The sequence below is a fragment of the Centruroides vittatus genome, unplaced genomic scaffold (genome assembly GCF_030686945.1).
Source record: "Centruroides vittatus isolate TY-2023 unplaced genomic scaffold, ASM3068694v2 contig_549, whole genome shotgun sequence".
NCBI lineage: Eukaryota > Metazoa > Arthropoda > Arachnida > Scorpiones > Buthidae > Centruroides > Centruroides vittatus.
In genome coordinates, this window is record NW_027122325.1 from 6,893,129 (window position 1) to 6,908,607 (window position 15,479).

At 32.3% G+C, this 15,479-nt stretch overlaps 1 protein-coding gene across 9 annotated transcripts in view; it reads left to right on the forward strand.

The window, feature by feature from the left end:
* The window catches only part of LOC136978758 (zinc finger homeobox protein 4-like), an 89,936-nt gene that overhangs the window by 13,785 nt on the left and 60,672 nt on the right, over positions 1-15,479 (forward strand). Inside the window, exons 1-2 of one of the 9 annotated variants that reach the window (XM_067274573.1) lie at positions 5,785-7,157; positions 10,606-10,803. The exons of 3 other annotated variants lie outside the window; for them this stretch is intronic. The gene's annotated coding sequence lies outside the window, so the exon portion shown is untranslated. Of the gene's footprint in view, positions 1-5,784; positions 7,158-10,605; positions 10,804-15,479 lie in introns of those variants that run through there. 5 more of the 9 variants (XM_067274571.1, XM_067274576.1, XM_067274575.1 and 2 more) reach the window with 5 other exon arrangements.

Genomic DNA, 15,479 nt, shown 5'->3' on the forward strand with positions numbered 1-15,479 from the left:
ATTATTTTTATCAAAAGGTTATTTTATAAAATAATATTGTTTATGTTATACTATTTTAAAGCCAAAGCATCAAATATGAAGATCTTAAATATTTACTGCATCATCTAAACTTGATCATTACCACTAAACTTTAGTCTTCTGTATTAAACATTTGTTATTATTTTAAGAAATTCGAATCGAACTATAACTATATTTAAAGTTTTAAGTTTTAATTATTTTTAATATAAAATTTTCAAATTTGAGTTTCTTTATAATATTGATAACTTTTAGGAAAATGAAAAATTAAATTGCAAGTAACTGATAATAACGTTAGAAGATCCTACAGGACCTGTATATTTTGATAAAATGCAGTAATGAATATTTTTTCAAAATATACAGAGCCTATAAGATATATTGTGAAAGTATAATATCTAGTAAATTGTGTACAAATTTAAGTAATGTAATTAATTAACTCCAATAGCTTTTTTACTATTCGAGAAACCGTTTTGTATTAATATTTAGAAACAAAAGTAGAAGGTATTCATTTTTATAATGTACTGTATATTAGTAAGCTTTAATATTACTAATATACATTATAAGTAGCTAGAATACTGTTTCCTCCCGCAATTAGGACTTCTTCTATCTCAGAAAGATACGTTACTTGTTTTTAAAAAGTCCTGCACTTTTCTTAAGATATTAAGTAAACGGTTAATTTAAAAGGCCTTTAAGTTTCCTGTGTTGATAACATTCAATTTCCCGAGTTATTTTACCAATCATGCATATTCGATTGAACCAGTGATTAAGTAAAATCAGGGCAGATGAACAATGCAGAAAGGAAGAAGCGATTATCATGCTCAGAACAGTTACGCAGAACGTGCTTATATATTGCGAGAGAAGAGGCCGGATTGTGTCATCACAAAGATTATAGAGAGAAAAAAAAGAGGCCGCCAGAAAGGGATGTGGTTAGTTGACTCGAAGAGTTTTTTCTAACTTTCCTTCTTGCCTACTTTGAGTCGTCGAAATCAAGACTTCCTTTCTCTAATTGACAGCTGTTAGGTGAAGATGTCCCGACTACCGTAAGCTTCCCGACACTTAATCGTCTCATTTCCTGTAAGAATTTCAACCAGTCATTAATTTAGTTCGATGAATGGGTGGCCTGATTAGATGCAAATCTAACATTTCTTGATTCTTTACCGCTAACTTATGCCGAGTTCTCTACTTGATAAAACAGGAAATGTCTGATAATGTCTGCTATTATGACAATTAACTGCTAGAGGGACTATGTGATGTGTGAAAGTTTTGATTTGGCAATCCCTGTTGCTAACCTACTGTTATGTATTTAAGTCTCAATTCTTAGCTGTCTGGATTAGTCAAACAACCTGCTTCCAATAAATGAGATCCATCGTGGATTACCATCATCTATAGTTTGCAAAAATCTTATCTTAACTCTTGCACAATGGTTCTTTGTTGTGATTATCTATGATAGTAAAGGATCAAAAATTTAGTCTTAGTCGTAAAACAATTTAGTTAGAGTAGAGGGATTAAGTAACTCAACTTGGATTGCAGAGCGACTTGTATAGAACACTTTAGATAATGGTATCAACAAGTAAACGATCAGTTCCGATGCATCACTCATCTCCTTAAGTCAGAAGTATGTCCAGTAGTCGCAATCTGGAAACTAAAGGCAGGCAAACGGGACGAAATGTGTGTGAGGCATGGGCGTAACATAAGCCAGATTGCCCATTGCTGGCCCCACGGTATCGCGTTGGGATGGACTCTCTGATCGTTATATCTGCTGGTTCCCCATTGCGGGCCCTCTTCCCGCCCACCCCCTAGTTTTCCATCACCTCCTTTCCAGAAGTTAAATCGACGTCTTAACCTCCCCTATACCCCTCATTCTCCCACTCCCTTTGGGTGGGACACTTGGCACCTTGTGTGAGAGACAGGGCAGCGACTCTTATCTGTCCATCGCCGGGTTCTCTCTTCTGTCTGCCAGAACCTTGGCACTGTTTATGTATTTGTGAAGACTAAACTGGTCAAAGGAGATTGTGACGAATTCCAGACCTGTCACGGTTCAACCAAACCACTGTAGTTTGTTGACTGACCGTGTGCAATGGACCATAGTCGAAAATTCATGATTTTACAACCTTAAAAAGTATTTAAAAATGACAGTTCAGTTGACAAATATTCCATAAGTTGACGTAGAAAATATTTATCAAAATTCTGTTGTTTTGTTCCAGGGTTTGTTGCCTTTGCTTTTATCTTGTCGATTTCACTACAGGACAGGATATGAACAGGGGACTATGTCCCCCAGGCTTGCACGCTGCTCGCGTGACTGTCCTGTACGGGTTATACGTGGCTGGGGTGGTCTGCAGTCGTGGGACCTCCAAACGATACATCATCACTAGTACAGTGAACAAATAGATCATAGGGCACAGATGCTCGGAATCTCGTTCATTCTATCTGAAATTTGGGAAAGAGAAAGTGATTATTTCTCTTTTAAATTACCGGAAATATAAACTTTGAGGATTTCTTTAGACAATGCGTAAAGACAGTGCAATCAATGCGGAGAGGCTATCAAGCGGAACTATATTTTTTAATTAAAGAAAGATTCTTAGAATTAATAGATGTAATCATAAATCGATTTGTGTGTATGTGTGTGTGCGTGGGGGTTTTTTATATTCAAATTCCAAGAAAGTTACTGATGATTAAAATATTCTTTTAATTAAATCGTCTTAGTATATTTTTAAAACATTACAATATTACAATTGACAGATTTAATTTATTGTTTTTTCCAGGTGATTACAATCAATCATATTCGATATATATCAGGCAGTCAGTTATATAATTTTGAGACGGTTATATGGACATTGTCCTAATCTTATCAGTCATAATTAAAATTAAATATGGGATTGAAGAGCTTGATTACTTCACAAAAGAAATCTTACATTAAAATTGGACTTCGATCTTTATTTAATCATTCTACAGATTGTAAAGAAACGCTGAAGAAATTATAGTCAAATAAATTCTTGATTTAAATCTTGTATTATTATTATTATATTTATTCAATCGAGCTGATTTGAAAATAAAGGTAGTCCGACTGTAATGGAACAGGATCTCATCTAGATGATTGAATCCATTCAAAATCTATAATTGATTTTATATACAAGTCTGTGTATTATCTTGCCCAATTATTATAAACCAATATATATGCTAGATAAGACGGTTTTAATTGCTTTTTTTGTGATAAAGTGGAATATTTTCATTCGATATTTACTTTTAGTTCTAATATTCTTCTGAATGGTGATGTTATAGAATAACATTATAACTATTTTACGCTTTACAAAATTAATTATTATATGTATAAAGGCTTATATAAATTTTGTCTTAATTTTAACTGCATTATTTCGAAGAACGAAGATAAGCTTTTTAGATATGAATGATTTGAAAAAATACTCAAAACTTGGAAAGTAATGATAAATTTAATAATGAATAGTTTAAAGTGAAACATGTTATGATTAGAAGTGTAAATTAATATTATATATACTGGTAGAATTAATATATTTAAACTTATGTAATCTTGTTTTAAAAGTCGTAATTTATTTTTGGACGTCGGAATCTCCAAATAACAATTCTCTTTCTAGCAATAGTAATTCTTCAATATCCTCAATAATTTTCCCTAGACGATTTTTTAGTTCACTATCGTTTGAAAGATCGCTTTCTATTTTTGGAGAAGTTGGATATGAAGAAAATCGTCTAAAGGCTTGTGATTTTATATTCAGTTTTTAAGAATGAATTTTATAATGAAAATTATTCTGAATAAATTGCTTTAAAAAATACAATATAAGTAATTTTGAAATATTTTTATTTATAACACATTTCTAGATTTACAAATTTAATTAAGTAATAAATCGCCCGTCAATAGAAATGTGCAATAACCCAGTATAGATTAATAATCAGTAGTTTATAATAAATCGTTCTAAATGTATATTATTATTATTATTTTGATTTATTAAAATAAAGTATAGACATTAGATCTACTTAAACATATTAAATTTGAAGCCAAATATACTGAATTTTTTATGTTAAATAATAATTATATTTTTGCTTTGAAATAATAGCGGATTTATGCATTCGAATGCTTTCAGAAGATGGCAAGAATTAAGTTTTCATCATCTAAATCAAGATTAAAATAATAATTATAGATTTATTAATATTGCATTAATAGTTAGAAAAATTCGAACAATTATTAGATTTTCTTGTATCTTAATAAGACTCGATCATTATTTTCTCTCGGGTGTTTAAGATAAATTATTTTAAAAATAAATTAAATGAGTATATAATATACATATTGTAATAAATATTACATTTATATCTAATCTGATTTTAGTTTATTTATTTTGAAACTAACTTACTATATATAAAATTATTTTTTTAAATTTTCGATAATAGACTGTATTTTCTTTTTATTTTTGTTTTTTTTTAGTTTTACCAAAACTTGTAACATTATATCAAGTTTTAAAATTATATACAGATAAAAAGTTTTCTTTTTCATTCTCATGCAATCTGACCTAAACTATGCAGAATTAGTGAAGTATAAAACTGAAAATGCAAACTAGTCTCCAATAAGAAAAATCATTCGAGCGAATGAGAGAGTCAGTGACAATTCTCCTTTTCCCCTAAAAGTTAAGGTAAGAAAGCCCTATCAAGTTTGAAAATCGCATATTGGTTATTAGCTAATATTAATTCTATTCGGTAAAAAACTGAGTTTTCTTGATAAGAAGATAAGTTGAGGAGGTGCAGAAATACAGATATAGCAAGATAAATATAATCTAAAAAAAAATAATCGATAGTAGGCCTATACATTGAATCTAAATGTTTTAAACAGTTGAAATTAATTATTTTATCAAAATGTACAGTAATTTTTAATTGACGAATTTCGAACGACAAATATAATAAATCGCTTTTAAAACGAAAAAAATAATTAATTTTTGAGGTTATTTTTTTCACTAAAATACATCTTCATTTAATAAATAATACGTTATAACAAGTATTTAGATAACCTATTCTCCCTGGACTTTAATTAAAATATGTTATGTAAGTCAGTAAGATAAATGCTTTTTAATTATTCATTATTAATTTTCAATGCGTTGTATCTTTTACAAAGTCTTTTAACCTGTTTTAGATGTAGCCTGTACGACGTATTAATAAAATAACAATTAATATCGAAATTTTAAACGAATAAAAATTTATCAGCAAGTTTTTGTAGAAAAGTCGATGTTCAAATTTTTCTTCACTCCCAATATGCCATCGTCCTACATGACAAGAGTTCAAAGCCCTTAGTTACAACTTGTAGACATGATCACATAACTTGAATTGTTATTATTTATTTTTTTAATTTTCTCCTAAAAGGGGAGCATTGTCAACACAGACTCCTCGTTTAATCACCTTTTAATTGAAATTTTAAGGAATAATTATCCAGGCTTACAGGCGACTTTTCATAATAAAACTAACTTAAAGGAGATTGAACCTGAGATGATTTGCGAGGTTTCATCATCAAAATGGTTAAAATAGTAACATATCGAGTTGATTTGCAATATCAGAATAGATAACCGTAGTCTAAACTAATACTGTAGTGTACTGATTAAAGAAACCTTAATGAATTTCGGACGTTAATAATTTAATATTTGTTAATGTTTCTCAATAATCCAATTTTATACCTAAACTTTTTTTAAATTTAGATTTGTCTTGATTAAAATGTATCGTATATATGTAATTAAATATTCATTAGAGAAATTATGGAAAAGCTGAATGGAAAGAGAATTTTGTAATTGCCAAGAGATTTTTCAGTCTATCGCTTCAATCCCATTGATTTCTGTCGTTTGTTGTACTCCCTGGAGTGACCATCGGTCGAGCCAACTGGTTGCTGGTCTGATTTCTATTGTCGGACATTCGCGATATATAACAAGTGACTTTTTTATTTTTCTTTAAGCTTCTTAACCCATAAACAAGACTTGTTACGGTTAATAGCAAATTGCGTCCTTAATGACAGATGTTCAAAGACTGGTAGAAAGACAAAGCGTACCAATTAAACACCTCTCTCGCCAGCTGCACTGCGGTCTCTAAGTTGATTAGAGAAAGGAACCGATTTAATGGTCACAAGGGGAGAGACACTGTTAGCGTGAGAACAGGTCGATTTTTGGCATTGGTCCTTCGTCCCGTCTCGTACAGCGCCAGCGAGCGAAGCACAAGAAAAAACTCCACCTACCACCCCCACGTTTGCCATGATCTCTCCTCACCGGTTGAAGCCCGCTAGCTCTCAGGCAGTCAGTCAGTACGCGAGCTCGTCTGCATGCATTGGACATGCGCCAGTCTTGGTCTCTGCGAGAGACAATAGATGGCAGCTCAGACTGCCGGATCCATAAAGGTGTCAGCTTGTCATAACTGCAGGCACAGTGGGCTTACACGTCACTGGTGGCTGATGGCTCAGGCAGCGCCTGTTTGACCCCGGCATGGGTTGGACGAGGACAGTGTGGAGTTTGCATATGCATGGGATATAATTAGTAGGAGGGGTGAGGAGTGGATGAGCTGTCCGTCAAGGAACCAAGGTTTGGATATTCCTTTCTCTCTGTGTCTGTACGCGTGTTATGTACTGTGTTGTGTGTGTTGTGAGATGAGGGCGCGCCGACTATATAGATATGCTAATGAACCAGGCAGGTGGACATAGTCCGTCTTTGTTTGCTTCCCTCTTCGGCCGCGTGTCGAACTGGGGGGTAGGAGATTAGTCTCTGAATTTCATTAAATTAGCATTTTAATTGGCTGGTGGTTTGTCACCAAAATCCATCCAGCTCCGGGGTTGTGATGATCTAATGAGAGGAGACAACACAGAGGACGTGTCCCTCTTTTAACATTGTCTTTGACAATGCTATAACAATTGTGACCAATCAAGAAGAGTATACTGTTTAGAGCTTGCCATTGGCGGAACGCTACAATCAACAGAATTAATTATTAGTGACGACATGTAGATAGCCTTCAGCATCGTCGATTGATGCTGACTAGTATAGAAGTGAGCTGACTGGTTCGGATGTATGTGGTGGTGTCGGAGAGCGCACACGCCAGTTCGGTACAAAACCCCCAATCACTGCAAGTCATGACAACGTGCCCACATTCCATTACAGGTTTGGATTCCTCTTATTCGTTCTCTTTGATGTTGTGTGTATGAGAGTGTTGGTTAGCTTAGACGAACGCCGATTGTCAACGCTTAGACGTAGCTATTATGTAATGATAGAAAGTAAATAGTAGTACGATAAGAGCGAATTTTTCTATTTTAATTAGAATAGCAGGTGTTTTAATGTCAATGTATTGATTAACGGCAACCGCTAGTACATGGCCCATGTCTGTTAGGATACGCTTGTTCACCAACCCTAAGCTATTGTCGCACCGCCGAGTAATCACGCTGTAATTAAGTGAGGCTGGCCTACTATTTCATATCCTCTGCTTATCACTCGATCAGACTTACAACACTTGTCTATGGCAGCTTGCCGTTAGCAACAGGCTTGGCCTGGTAATTAGACATCAAATGTACCCTGTGTGTGTCTGACTCTCTGTGTATACAGTCTTTCTGCAGGCACACCTTATTCCGCTTACTTCATCAACCCACCCTCTGTGTACATTGCATGTATTTTCTCATTTAGCGCCTTCGTAAGACAAATTCGTGTTGCATGTGATGTGTGCGTTTGAAGCGCTAATTACATAGCCATTGTATCTATTGTAGTTTCCCCTTGATGCTGCCTCTCCGGGAGTGGGCGGGAGACACATTCCCATTAGCATATTCCCCATTCTGAAAGGTCTTTATATCAGGCATCGAATGTTCACCAAGTGTCGGTTGTCTCTACCAGTGATTGCGCCATCTGTTAGGTCTTTGTGTTTTTTGGAGGTCCTCTTTGTGTAACTTTGTTTCAGGTGCGATAACTTTTTTATTCCTTTATTTGTTGTATTCCATTTTAACGGTTTAAAATTTTTCACCATCGTTTTCTAAATTCTGTTGCAATTCACAGAAATCTTGCGTCTGATAATTCATTAATGATGAAATTTATTTCGACAATATAAATTTTAATTATCGTCATTCGTGGAATGAATTACAAATGAAGTGTTCGCATGTTTATTAGCTTAAATCTAGAAACAGCCTCACGATGTGTAAGCCATATATAATTTAAACCAAGGATTATTTTCAAAAATGAACTTCAAAAAATACGTAGTTACCAAACTCAGTAACCGTACTTAGCTGAGCTAATCAAACACAAATGTCCATTATGGCACATAAAAGGATGACATCATACAGAGGGCATAAAAATATCGATTTCTTTATTATTGTAACTGCTCACATTACTATTAATTGATCATCTTGATTAAAGTGATTTATTAGATGATTATCAATAAAAATTTTTGTTTTTGTTTAATCCTTTACCGGTAAAATGAAACAATTTGTATGAATATTCTAAATTTATGATGTCATCCTAATGAAATCAATTTTTTGTTACGTGCTGCCTTTCGCAACGCACGCATATTAACGTAACTCTAAACGACACGCGAACTATATGCAAGGTAGATAATGAATGATGTCACAGAAGTGTATCAAAACACGGGACACCTTTTAGAAAAGCGTGCGATCGTAATTAATGTTTAGAAATAATTCATTAAACTGTTATTAGACTAAGTCTTCTCTTTTCATATCACGAAGCAAATAATGAATAATTGCATTGGAAAACATTGGAGTAAGTGGAAAGAGGCGAAAAAAGGTACCTGTGTCGTGCTCTATTAGATATTAAATAATCAACGTTTCTGGGATTGCTTTGCTTTTAAATATTAAATGACTTTGACTTAATTGTGTATAAATAGTTAATTAGAACAGTAGCAGGCTTTATGACAGAAACATGACATATTTTCTAGCAGAATTATTGAACAATCTTTTAATATACACTTCTAGCACCTCAGATTAATTCTTGGGTTTTTTAAAGATTCTCTACTTAATTAAGTTAAAAAATGATCACGGCAAATGAACTGGTATATTGGTTCTTTGAAGAGATTAATAAACCCTCTCGCAATATGCTTGATTTTTCTCGTTTTAAATTACTAGTGTTTATTTAATTAGGCTTATAACAGATTTTAATTACGAGCCTAATAAAGTTTCGGACAAGTTTAAGCGAAGCCAAAACATATATTCTTGCCGTAATTAATAAAATGAATTACGTCTCTCCACTACTAAAACGTGCCGTTTTAATGATTCATTGTTCCAAATATTGTTTACTGCAAAAGATATTAAGAAAGTTAAAATTGACATTAAGTTTCGGCATAACGTACATGACCAAGCACTGTTCACAAATTATTGAGAAACAAAAGAAAAAATGAGATAAGAAAACATTCCATCTATCGGTATTTAGATGACATACTTCAGAGAACTATTTGTGAATAGATCCTAGTTATTTCTAAGAAAAATATGGATTGTTCAATACTGTAGGTTCTAGAAGTGCATAGATAACACTTACAACATCGTATTATTCTCTAAATATAGTAGACTATTATGCTTATTGTTAAAAAAATTATATAGCATGGCTGAGAATTCTTATACATATTTAAGCTGTAGGTGGTCAGTGAGAGTTTTTATGTCATTTTTTACTCTATACTATTTAATTTTTATCTAATTACATTTAAAACCTACGCTGATATTTTAAATTATTTATAAATTTTAAAATTAAGCATTTCTATATAATTATAAAATGTATATATATATATATATTAGATATCATGCTTATGAATCTACCAACCAATTATTAAAATTAATTTTATTTAAAAATCAAGTTTAAATTTTATATTTTAAAGAGTTCTACGTATAAAATGATTAATTTATTTTCTATTTAATAATCTAAATTTATTTCTATTTTTATCTGTCATGTTTCTATACATTTTTTTAATCTATTTCAATATGTCTATAATTTTGTAATCATTAATGTAAACTTTATCTTTTGAATTAGTGATACGATAACTTCTGCGAATTCAAAATAAATTTTAAAAGATATTTAAATAGTTCTTGTGATATAAATTTTATTCAAAATTCTATATTTTTGGGCCGAAAATACTAATGGTCTAAGAAAGAAACCTAGAAAATGGGGTAAAGTATATAAAATACCCAATAAAAGTATTACCAGATCAATTCTTTACGATATTTACTGTATTTACCTGTAAAAGAATCTTTACTATTTATCTTTGACTCTCACTTGTGGCTGACTGAACTGACCTATAATGGTTTGTCACACTATACCCGATCTATATTTAGTTTTACCTTGTCGGTAGTCACAGTTGCGCAGATTATCGAACTGTTTTAACTTTTTTCGGGTTCGGTGACAATTATTATTTACTTTATCTAGTTTTTGTGTCTCGAATGTTGTTTTAATTCATTTTGTCAACAAGAGGGAGGAGCGTTTTATACAGAAGCGGAGGGCATTGATACTGGACAAAGTCTACAATATAAAGATAACAAAAATTATTTCTCTGGCTTGTGTTATCTAGTAATGTAAGTACATTTGGATAATGCACAGTACATTGACCCATGGTTATTATCTGTTTCAGATAGAATTTACTAATGAAATGTTAGAAAGTCACATCACCAAGGACAGTTATTTAGATGTTGTGTGTTCGTCTGCGACCCATAACTTCAAAACACGACAATTATACAGTCTTACCGTACACAATGTGAACGATACGTAGATCTATATCAGTAGAATTATCATGATCCACGAAAACTTCGACGTTTTCGATTGCGTGAATGTAAGTAATGATTTTTATGTTGCGTAGATTTGAATAAAGCAGCGTTTGGCCAATGAACTTTTGTTGAAATTTTATTCATATTTTTAAAACACGAATCGGTTTCGCTAATGACATTAACACGTTTAGTAATATTATGATTTTATTTACCGGGAATACTCAATTTTTTCCACGTATCAATGACATCGACGCTCTTCTCGGCTTTCCACCGTACACTTTTTTTCATCTACGAAAGAATAACCAAGAGAAATTTAATTTTTTCTACAAGGTGAATTCATAGGCCTTGCATTCTCGTATCAATAGATGCTAATATTAGTTTCACTAGCCATTGGTTGTTCGTACTCTCTCTAATCTGTCAACCTTCTGCTTACGTGCATCTTGTCATTATCCAGGATTAATTTTTAATCATGCTTTCCAGATTTAGATCGAAAATTGGTTTTTGTTTTAATGTTTTTATGGACAAAATAGCGTTTCTATATTTACATAAATGAATTATAAATGCGTGAAATAAAGTTATTACTGTATAATAATTGATATTGTGAATTTAATTTAAATAAAGGCAGTTCGAAAGTGTTAGAGTTGTGGCAGTAAGCTTAAATAATTTTTATGGTTGGCATTGTTATGTTTTTTCCTCGATCGTTTGGACATGATCGGAGATCTAATATATATAATTAGTCGTGTACAAAATCTTTAAAATCAGCCGAGCAGACACCATAGCAGGCGAATTTTACAATTGCACATGAATAACCAACTCATAGAGGCAGTGACATATAGAGCAGTCACCACATCATAACCATAGCGTGACGTCACACACGCTCGATTTCAACCAATCAGATGCTCAGAAATCGTTCCGGAGACAATGGATTCGTGTTCAGAAGAAATTTATCAGCTTTTTGGTAGACAATGACATCCGAAGACATTGGCAAGGATGACATGTTTTTCTGCTCGTTTGTTCAAACATAAGGGAACACCCTACATTAAGTTAAGTGGGCGTTAATGCACGATATTACATAAAGAAAATGGATTTTACCTTATTCGTAATTATTCGGATCATATTAAATGACGGTAATACTATCAAATTTATTATCGATCTGTTGACGTTGGCTTTAATTAAACGGAAGATTTGGCCGAATAATTGTTAGATGAAAATTGTTATTAGCATTTTATCCTTATTGATAAATTGTTTAGAAACCGTTTTAATGTCAACAGTATATTATTAGTTGAATCGCAAAGAGGCATATGTGTTGTCCGGCAGCTAGTCTTGAAATGAAAGGCTAGAGCTGACAAAAGAACCATCTGGTGAGCAGTGGGACAATCAACTTCATTAATATTACTTGGCAGGTATCACTCGGGTGGTGAACGAGTCACTATCCAGGGGCTTGGTACTTTGTAAATACTGTATTTGTGCCAGATATATAAGATTCTCACCTACTGAGCTGTTGATTTTCATGATAAGAATTGGGATACCTTTTTGGAAATTTGGCCTTTTTAACTATTCTTATAAAGTTAATTTGAAACAATAGGCTGTAAAATCGATTTTTGTTGTTTTACGTGCAAGATTTTATGTATAATGTTTAGAAGTTAAACCCATCTACAGATCTGTAAGCAGAAAATGGGGAACATAATGGTACGTGAGGTGGAATGGAAGGAAGGAAAGGAACGAAATCCACCCCCGCGGACCAGCTACGCTAGACTCTAGGGTTAGTCTTATTCCGACTCCCAGAAGATTTGTTTGGCTTTAAAAGAAATTTATGTGCCCCAGAGGCTGTCTTGACTCGTTTTTCCCTCTTCGTAGCAATGAAAGGACTGCTTTTGGGAGACCTGGGGATTCTGGAGTCTGTTCCCCAAATGTCACCGTTTCTAGTCAACCGTCTATTTATGTATATCGTCTTATATGAGCATTTTAGAAATACCTCTGCTCCTAACTACATGATAAATTCATTTAAAAAATACGATAATAAGAATATTTGCTGAATTCTAGAAAAGAAAGAATTTCGATTAAATCTGTAAGAGAGAAAATTGTCAAATTATATATTTTTAGATATTCTAACAATTTTTATTATTTCACTCTTGCGAAATACTAAATTCTGTTTACAAAAATTACATTAAAATATCTGTTTCAAAAGTTAGGCGATCGTATTAAATAATTTTAGTAAATAAGATTATCTAGAAAACCTTGCACAATCCCCAGCGGTTAGAAAGCAAAATTCCCGTAATCGATAAATAGAACTTGTTCTTTGCAGTAGTGATTTTATTTGTATTATGCATGAATATTTTAAAATATTCAGACTATGAATATACTACTGTAAAGTTTTTAACGCGAATTTCAATTTAATTTAAAGCAAACAGCACTGGGAAAAGATGTGCTAGAAAGTTTATTATGAAATCTTTGATACGCTATTTTCTCTGTGAGATGTATACCTTGCTTAAAGTGGATAATGTAAATACTTAAGAACTTTTTCTCTTATCAACAAGTGCTAAGCTGCTTGCTTTCTATACTTTCTTTCGGTCATTTTTCCCATGACGTGGTGGATAGGAAGGAATACCGTGTCTGTGGTCAGTGTGGTCAGTTAGCCAATCAGCACTACGCTAGTCCCTGACAGACTCATTCTTCCTGATGCCAAGTCTCCTCCAATCCATTCATTCAGTTTTAGGGTGTGCCGTTTTTTTTTTGTTCTTTCCATTCACTTCTTCTCTGGCAAAAATCTTGCAAGGTTTATTTGTACAAACGATTATTTTTACATCTTCACTCGCTTATATAATTTGTGAAAGTTACCGAAGCCTTTGGACTTTCTTATCTTATGACTATGACATTGTTTCCGATTTTTGTTTGTCTCGTCTATTTCCTGTTAGTCTATATAAATAGACTTGATATCTATAATCCCCACAAATAAAAAAAATTGTTGACAGTTTTTATAACTTTGATCTTGAACCTTCTTAAAACGGGAAAATTTCAGCGCGTTTTCCTTTGAGATTTTTAACCTAATCGTTATAACCGCAACTAAAAATAATTAATAAGTGAAAATAAAAGTAATTTAGTGTATTTCGAAACATAATTAAAGTTTGGAATTGACTAATTGATAATTATGACATAGCCTAAGTAGGCTATTTCACATTCAAATTTAGTACTTAATCAAGATTTAACTGTATTCTTCCTTATTTGTAAGATTCAGGATATTTAATAATTTTCTATTAATTTTTAAATTTAGAAAATTTAATTCGCTAAATGCATTTTGTGATATGAAATATTTTCGAAGAATTAAATGTAATTAATGAAGTTTAATCTATCCTAATATTAGAATCGAAGAATATCATTCGTAGGCTTTTATTCTGTTAAATTTAATACTATTTACAGTTTTAAATTCGATTAGGCCTTAGAAGAAAATAAATTTTTAAACTGAATGCTGAAACTCTATTATTAAATGGCTTATAATTTAGTTTTGGTCTTTTTTCACAGTGTAGTCTCTAAATAAAGTAGAAAACTCAATCAGTAGTGGCGAGTACTGCAGTATATGGTAGTATAAAACTATTATAAAGTCATTAAAGATGTGAGTAATTGTTTGCTCGGGAAATAAAATGAACAATTTTTAGAAATTTTTGTAAATAATTCTACAAAAGAAAACATTTTTCAAAAACTCAACTAGTAGGATATAAGAAAAAAAAATTATTTTTTAAAGCTTGTGATCTATTGTTACTCTATAAAAGGAGAAAAGGTTAAATATGAATGATTCTTTTCGAATCGGGAAAATTTCTAAACTAGAAAAAATATATTTTTTAGTCGACCCCCTAATTTAAAATACTTAGTCGAATTCTTAATAAATGTATTTTCTTTTTAGTAGTTGACCACTTAATTTTAATATAATTTATTTGGCAGTGTTTATTTGAAGTTTTTGAATCCTGCTACAAAGAGTTTAGCATTTGCGCGACTACATTCTGTCACGTCTGGCAAATCTGTCATATAAAATTGTTGTTGTTTGGAAGATGGAACAAAGAATACTTTAATTAAATTACTCTTTAATGACAACCTGTTTCAATCAGTTGGGAACACGTCCTTCACAAATTCCCGACTTGCTGTCGGCGATATATATTTGACTGCGATTTGCAAAAGGGCTTGTGTTTGTCCACTCGTCATAAAATTATCGATCTTAACGGACTCAACCTAAAACTTATACCCTAATTGCCGAGAATTAGTGACTTAAAGCTGAAAAATGAGCCGAAAAATCGAAACATACTCCGAATGCTTTAAATATTTGATGAAATCGGATAAGACTTTTGCAAACTTCTCTGTAACGCTCATCAATTAAGATCCTGTGATTAACTGCAGACAAATAGTGAGTTAATTGCCTGTCACGTGATTCTGACCTTCAGCAATTCTTCTCCATTTGGGAGAAGTAGTTGACGTGAATTGAACCATTGTACAAAGTGAAATAAAACAATTAAATGAAATAATTCTATTATTAAAAATTAATCAACTTTTGATATATTTTTTCCTGTTTTTTTGTTCCTTAGCATTCTTTAATACCGGCTAGTACGTGAAATGGAAGTATTTCTTCAATTGGTAATAAGTGCTTCACGTGCTCGATACTAGCAGAAACAAATCGACCAATAATTAAGGAAAGGTGAATCTGGTCGGTGGCGTTAAACTTTACTTTTTTCCGATCTTTTTCCCCTCTTTATTT